The sequence below is a fragment of the Peromyscus leucopus genome, chromosome 3, assembly GCF_004664715.2.
Source record: "Peromyscus leucopus breed LL Stock chromosome 3, UCI_PerLeu_2.1, whole genome shotgun sequence".
Lineage (NCBI taxonomy): Eukaryota > Metazoa > Chordata > Mammalia > Rodentia > Cricetidae > Peromyscus > Peromyscus leucopus.
In genome coordinates, this window is record NC_051065.1 from 67958598 (window position 1) to 67966306 (window position 7709).

General features: G+C 43.8%; 1 pseudogene; it reads right to left on the reverse strand.

Annotated features, from left to right (window-relative positions):
- Positions 1-5499: 5499 nt before the first annotated feature.
- On the reverse strand, positions 5500-6275 carry LOC114709018 (annotated as a pseudogene).
- Between the last annotated feature and the right edge of the window lie 1434 nt (positions 6276-7709).

The following is a 7709-nucleotide window of genomic DNA, read 5'->3' on the forward strand; positions in this document are numbered from 1 at the left end:
ATGCAAACTAAACTCCCCAAAACATTAGAATGGACTTGCCCAGCGCGCACACACACACACACACACACACACACACACACACACACACACACACAGAGAGAGAGAGAGAGAGAGAGAGAGAGAGATCCAGTCATTTCACTCTAAATGCACACCCAACAGAATAGGAAAATCTGATGCATGAATGTCTTCACAGCAGAAGGATGCATGATGATCCCAAGGGAGGGGATGACCTGCAGTCACACATGACCACAGGGCAAACAGGTTCATTCCCAAAGTCAGGGAAAATATTCTATGGCACTACAAGTCAATATGGTGGTTATCTCTGTGGACAGGAGAGGCAGAAGTGATTGGGAGCAGGTAAAAGGAGACTCTTTGGCACTTGTGAAGTTCTGTTTTGACGTGGGCAGTGGTTCCATTGGTGGGCTTGTTTGGGGCTCATTAGCCAAGGGTAGGCTTATTATCTGCATATTTTCTTCTATTTGCAGTTTATAAATTAACTAAATGCTTTTGTCAAAGATTTTATAAAAGCTGGGCCGAATTAGATCTAAGAGGAAATAAGGTAAAAACTAGCCTGGAGAGCAAGCCTGATGATGTCAATGGCAAGATTCTATTTTAACTCCGGGAGCACTCGTCTGTTATAATAGATCGTCATGTGTTGCCTCCCAACCCAAATCTGGAAAATCGTGTCCTAAAAAGAAATTGCTAAGGACTTTGAATTTCATCCTATCATCCCTTTCTAACTTGGCTGAAATTAAAGCTCTATTAAAAAGTGACTTCATTTAATATAACTTAAATTGCCTGGCTTATCTGTCCAAGCCAGAACTGCATTTCACAGCCTTCACATACGGGTATAGGAATGCTTATCACTTTGTTCTTTATGACTTCCCCAAGTCTAAAAAGCTTGCACATGAACAAAACAAATGTATGATACAAATTATGGAATGGCTAATATAAAACCAAGGGGCCCAAATTATATATTTTAACAATTTCTAAATAATGTTCTGTATCTAATAGCATAATTTGAGGAACTCAACAGAGGATAGCTTGCTCTAACTGTTGCCTCTCTGTGTCTCAGTACACTCACACTTCTCAGCAGCTTTGAACAGCTGCAGCAGGGTAAAGGACACAGCTCCTGGGGATGTTCTGGCTGCAGCCAGTGGCACACCAGGGCTCATCCCAGCCAGAGCTTTATATACTAATGAGGAGTCCCTCTTCTTATCATACTGGAACCAACGGTGAATCTACCCCACATGCTCCAACAAGCCAGAGAGAGAACGATGATGGCCTGACTCCAGCCACATGGCCACCAGGACGCTGCTTGGGAAGCCTGCAGTCATTGTGTATTACAGGTCATTCTCTGTGTCAACAACTGCCTCTCCAGTCCACTTATGCCTGACTCCAGTCAGGATGCTGCAGCTACCAAAGGAAGTGTGACTCTTCGGCCCGAAGAACCCATGGGCAGTGGTTTACACGGCAAGAGTTACATATTCCCTCTAAACAAGCCGAGAATGGCTAAAGTCTATTTCACACACAGCCTTTTCATTTCGAATCCCACCGTCTCCTGTACTCTACACACTTCTTTGTGCCCCATGTTTTCTCCTGTATTTTTAAACCCTTCCTCACTGCCTTGTGAGCCCGAGTGGTGGCCAGTCCTCAACCTTCAGCACCTGGGAGGAGTCCCCTGTTCCACAGCAATCCCACCAATCTCTTTTTCTCTCTTTTCCTTTTCTTTCTTTTTTTATTTTTATTTTTACAATTAATTTAAAAAAAAAAAACTGGGAGAGACCATGCATTTTGCTTGAGTTGCAAGAGGAAAACTACACACTTTCCTCAGAAGCTTTGTTTTGGCTGATGACCTCTAATCATGACTTTCCATTTACATACAAAAATGCATTTCCTACCCTTCTCTCTCTCTCTCTCTCTTTCTCTCTCTCTCTCTCTCTCTCTCTCTCTCTCTCTCTCTCTCTCTCTCTCTCTCATTGTAAAACAGGATCTCAGTATCTTCGGCTGGAATGACCCTGAACTTCTGATCCTCCTGTTTTGACCTCCCAGGAGCTGGGATTACAGGCCTGTGCCACTGTGCCCATTCACGCCTTGGTGGGGGTGGAACCCTGGGTTACTCTTAATGCTAAGCAAGCATTTGAATAACTAACGGATCAGCTCCACTGTTTCTTTAACACGCGCACACACACACACACACACACTCTCACACATATCGCATATACACTTTATTTGCATCTGTATCGAGGCCTGTGCCATTCTTCATCTGTACAGAAGTAACAGCAAGGTTCTCTTCATCAGGCTGGGGCCATATTAAGGGGGCTCCTGCTTGCAATGCACGCAACAGGGCCTGGCACAGATAAGCGTGCCTATAGTTTCCAACCCCAACCGTGCTCTTCTTGGCTGGTGCCTCCACTACCGCACTCATTAAAACTCACTGCAGCCACTTCTGCACTGAAGCTGATTTTATATGAAGAGCTTTGCTCTAAACCCTCCCGTCTCAGTTATCTCCGTATTTTGGAATCGTCATCAGTGGAGCGCAGGGAGCTAATCATATGTAAGGAAAGCTTTTGACATTCTCTGAGGACTCACTTCACATTAACAAGATCACAGGATGCGTCGCCCACTCAGTGGAGCTGGCAGGACTCCCAGGGTTCCCCATGCACTCACTCATCACTTGTGAGATGGGTTCTGGTCAGCAGCCAGCAGGAAGGATGTAGTCAGTCACGTGGTTCAACATGGGCAAACACTTACCTGAGTCTGTCTGGGGAGCCCCATTCCTCTGGTCACGTATATAGTAACGCTTACAAAATTAAGTGTTTTATTAGAAAATAAGAATATCAAGTGTGTGGGGAAATGCTTATATGACCCTTAGTAAGATTTCCTTTACCTTTTCGACCTTTTCGGTCTGTAAAATTTAGCCCTGTTGGCTGGAGGAGTGAAACTTCAGGGACTGGCCTTGAATATTGCAAGCGTTCACAGTGAACAAACGAAACCTCAGGAAGAAAGAGGGGAGATGCCTCCTCCCCCTCCCTCCCTCCCTCCCTCCCTCCCTCCCTCCCTCCCAGAGTACTCTTCCAATAATCTAATTTAACTGAAATATGAAACTGAGAGCAGTCGGGAAAATACCAACCTTGCTTTTGTGTGTGAATAACCACTAACAGCTTATTTTCTTCCTTTATCAAAAATAGGTCCTTGAAAAAGAACGCGAACAAAAGGGTCCAGGAAGAGCCCTAAGGTAGAAATTGCTGTTGGGACCCGAGAAGATAACAATGCTTGTTATTCTCTATTACTCCTTCAGGCCCTGGAGAAGAGTCCCCTTCCTTCCAAACACCAGTCCTTTCTGTGTGTCTCAGGAGTCAAGTGCCCAGTGTGCCCGCCGATCAGCTGGCACTGTGCCAGAGCTTGACACCCTCCAGTGGTGAGAGCTGGGATTTGACTGAAAGAAGAAAATCATCCACACACAAAAAATGTAAGGCCTTCAATTTACCGTGAGACCCTGCACTGCGGGACTGGAATGTGACTGTCACATATCGCTCACCCAGGGGTGAGGGGAAGGATGCTATGGCCCCTCCTACTTGTCTGTCTGTCTAATAATAGCTCCAGTATTTGCCCAAAGAGAGACATTAGGGAAGCTTCCTCCAGGGAGGGCTCAGCCTCCCCGGGCTGCCCTGGCCCTCCGGCCCTAGGGATGGAAGGAAATGGCTTCCCACTGCTGTTATCTCTGGGTACCACAGCTTCCCTGGTGGTTCCCTAGCCTATTCACATCTACAGAACTAATTCCTATGCTAAGTCTCTTGAACTAATTCAGTTGAAAGTTGACAAGACTCTGGATAAGCCAATAATCTATTGTTTTTTAGTGAAGCTAATTCTGATTGTTTGTCTTAAAATCATTTGGAAAAACTGTGTGTATGTGTGTGCGCGTGCGTGCGTGCGTGCATTGCGTGTGTGTGTGTGTGTGTGTGTGTGTGTGTGTATGTGTGTGTGTTGCTGAGGATCAAACCTGGGGCCTCGTATAGGCTAAGCAAAGACTCTCTGCCTTCCCAGTCCCTCTATCTTAAACAGTACAAATCACTAAAATACTATTCTCAAATCAGAAAAGAACCTGAAAAAATTAAAGTCCACCCATCTATTTAACTTCTCATTTTATTGTTAAAAAATGAGGATTTTGTCCTATTCAAGTAAACACATGATAGAAAATGATTTTAGTGGAAAGTCTTTACCAAGTACAGACCTTGCAGAAAATGTACCATAAATGGACATTGGAGTGTTTTTTGGAGTCTCTGAATTTCTTTTCTGATTCTGCAGAATTCTGGATGCTTTGTCACCACAATAGAGGGACAGAGAGCCATTATGACCCCATCAATTCAGGTGCATGTCAGCTAGTGCTGTGCAAAGCATATCTAGGAAGATGCCTAGAAACTCTTGTGGGTAACTCAGCAATTCCTTTACTGACAAAATTCCCTCCTCTAAAAATTATAAACCACCTCATCATGTGGCCTCTGGGGATGCTGGTGAATGAGTCCAGGAGACTCTCTGTCAGCAAAGTCTCACAGCATCCAACCTGTTGGATTTTGAGTACTGTAAATTAGAGGGGACGGAAGCAAGGGAAGACTCCATTTTCTGGTGCTGGAGTGGACACCTCTACCCTGTCCCTCTGTCGCTCTGTCCTCCAGGCTTGTCCATGATAAAGGTCCATGCCATCATTGTTCTGCTGACCTGTCATCATGCTGGAAGCTGAGGAGGCTCCAGGGGCCACTGTTCCCACACGGCTCACTTCTGTTTTGATAGCAACATAATCACAATTTTCCAGTGTGACATTGTGGCAGCTGCAGAAACACTGATGTCTTGATTTACACGTGTTCAGAAATGGACTAGCTGTTGACATGAAAATGTTAATTAGTATGATAGCTGCTCTTTAATTTGCATATTCTGTTAATTAACTTTCTCTTCAAGAGTGACCAGATTTGAAAAATGAAAGCAAGGAAACTATGGGACCATAGAGATAAAAAAGGTTTTAAAGACATTTTTCTCTTACCCACCCTCCCGATACCAAATCACCTCCACTCCCTGCTTGGGATCTCTCTGCTTATACTCATGTACCTCTGAGACAGACCTAGGAACCAATCTTTCCCTGGAGTGCTTTCTCCAGGAGGAAAGACAGAGACCTCAAAAAATGCCCAAATGTCTATTTGTGGTACATTTTGTGCAAGGTCTGCACGTGTTAAAAACTTTCCAATTAGAAGCTTTTTTCCTATCATGTGTTTACTTAAATTACTCCCAGGAACAAGCATTATTAAATACTGTTAAATCACTGTTGATATTAACGTCAAGCCTTTGTTGCAAGCACTCTTTTTAATATTATTTCCTTCTTTAACATACTATATTCACATATATATATACACATACATACACATATATATATTTATAACACACCACACATGCGCGCACACGCGCAAACACACACACACACACACACACACACACACACACACATCCTTATGTGGTGACCACAGCTGGAACCTGGGTCCTCTGAACAGAGACTCTGCTGTGTTTATTCACAGATGGCCAGTGAATTCCTGACTTAGTAAACACAATCTCTTTCCAGAGGTCAGGGGTCAGGTAGCTGCAGGTCTTGGAGATGGCATCAAAGGTGGCCTTGACAAAGTTGTCCAGGGTGGCAGTGCAGCCCCTGGCTGATGTGTAGCAGTCATTAATACCGTTCATCACCAGTGACTTGTTGGGCATAAGAGCAGAGACGATGCCAGTGCATCTGGAGGGCAGGGATGAGATGAACCAGCACAGAGCCACAGTGGCGTGCCACATAGCACGAAACAATGGGAGCTTACCAATCTTGTTCCCCCAGTAGCTCCTCCACACAGGGACAATGGAAAGCTTGGCCAAGATGATAGTCCCACAGATGGCAGAGGCTACCTCCTTGCAGCACTTAACAAGACTGACAAAGTCATTGTAGTTCCCAATAGTGACAAAAGCCACCACACTGGCAGTATCCTCAGAACCTCATCTTTTAGGGATGTGCCCAGGAAAAAGTCAATAATCTTGGACTCCTTAATGGGCAGAGAGAACAGGTAGATCTTCATGATCTAGACCAGGCAGCCCAGCTTGGTGATAGGGATCCACTCCTTGTCTTTGTCTTTACTTCCAAGAGCCCCGCAGCCTGGACCACAGTCATGCCTCCTATGACAGCTGCCGAATCCTCTACAGAAGCCACTGGCTCCTCCTGGCCCTCCCGCTGCACCAGCGTCATCTGCCATTTTGGTGTTTTCCTGAACAAGTTATTTTCCTTTGAACAGGCAAAGATGTAGGAGCTAGGGTGACTTGACTCCCTAGTTGACGACTACTTGACCCTTCCCTGGTGCCCTGATTGTCTTGAACAAAGGACTGTCACTCAAGCAGCAGCTTGGACTGCCTTCATGCCCATCTGACATCTATGGACACCTTAGGGAAGCTACCCTGCAAATATGGCTGCTTGTTGCTTAAGAACACCTCCAGTTCCAGAAGGTGCTGACCTAGCCTTCTAGGTTGACCTAGTTGATTGTTTCAAGCAACTTACACTGGACATTTAGTCATCAGAAGCTTTGGTACAATCTACATGATCATGCTGCCATGTTCACCCAGGCCAAAGGAGAACTGTGTTTTTTGCTATACTCAGGGTCCAAAACACCTACATCAGAACAAAAGAAATACATTTTAAAATTATGGGTATGACTAATATAAAATCAATGAGCTAAAATGATTTATTTTAACAATTTCTAAATAATGCTCTGTACTTCATACCTTAAAGTAAATCAGAGGGTCTCTATGAGACTCAGAGATACTAAACAAACTGAAGACAGAGGCATATTCATAAAAAACAAAAGAATTTGATAAACAAAAAATGTTTACTTATTAAACAGCCCTGCTCTTCTACTAGGTTCTGATAATGCCAGAAGCTACTGTAATCTGTCAAGCAATGAAAAGTGTGTTCTCTAGTGAATGCACTTTTCCTGAAATGAAAAATTCAAAATATAGTTTGGAATTTCTCCCCATCATAAAGCAAAGTATTAAATAAAATAGGATTGTAATTATGATTAAAAGCTTTAACACTTTTTGAAGGTTAGAACAATGCTTTGTATGGTGCTTTGCATGTGAATGGTTCCCAAAAGCTGATATATTTAAATGCTAAGTCCCTAGTTGGTGGAACTGTTTGAGAAGGACTAGGAAGTGTGACCTAGTTGGAAGGGGCATGTCACTGTGGCTGGGCTTTGAGGTTTCAAAAGCCCAAGCCATTCCCAGTTGGCTTTCTCTCTGACTCATAGTTGTTGTCCCAACATGTAAGCTCTCAGCTAATGCTCCAGCATCATGCCTGCCTGCCTGGCTGCTGCCATGCTCTCTGCCATGAGGATCGTGTATTTCAACTCTCCAGAACCCTGAGCCCTCAAATTAAATGCTTTCTTTTAAAAGTTGCCTTGATCATGGTGTCTTATCACAGCAACAGAAAAGTAACTTAGATATGTGGTGAATAGAGAAGAGCAAGAATATAATAATAATAATTCTAGGAAGAAATGGAGGAAAATAAATTCCAAAAGATATAATTAAAAAATATTTTAGAATGGACCCACCACCCTCTTTTGGACTCTGTGGGTACCATATACACATGTGGTGCACAGACATAGATTTAGGCTAAAGATGTATATGTGTAAAAAATA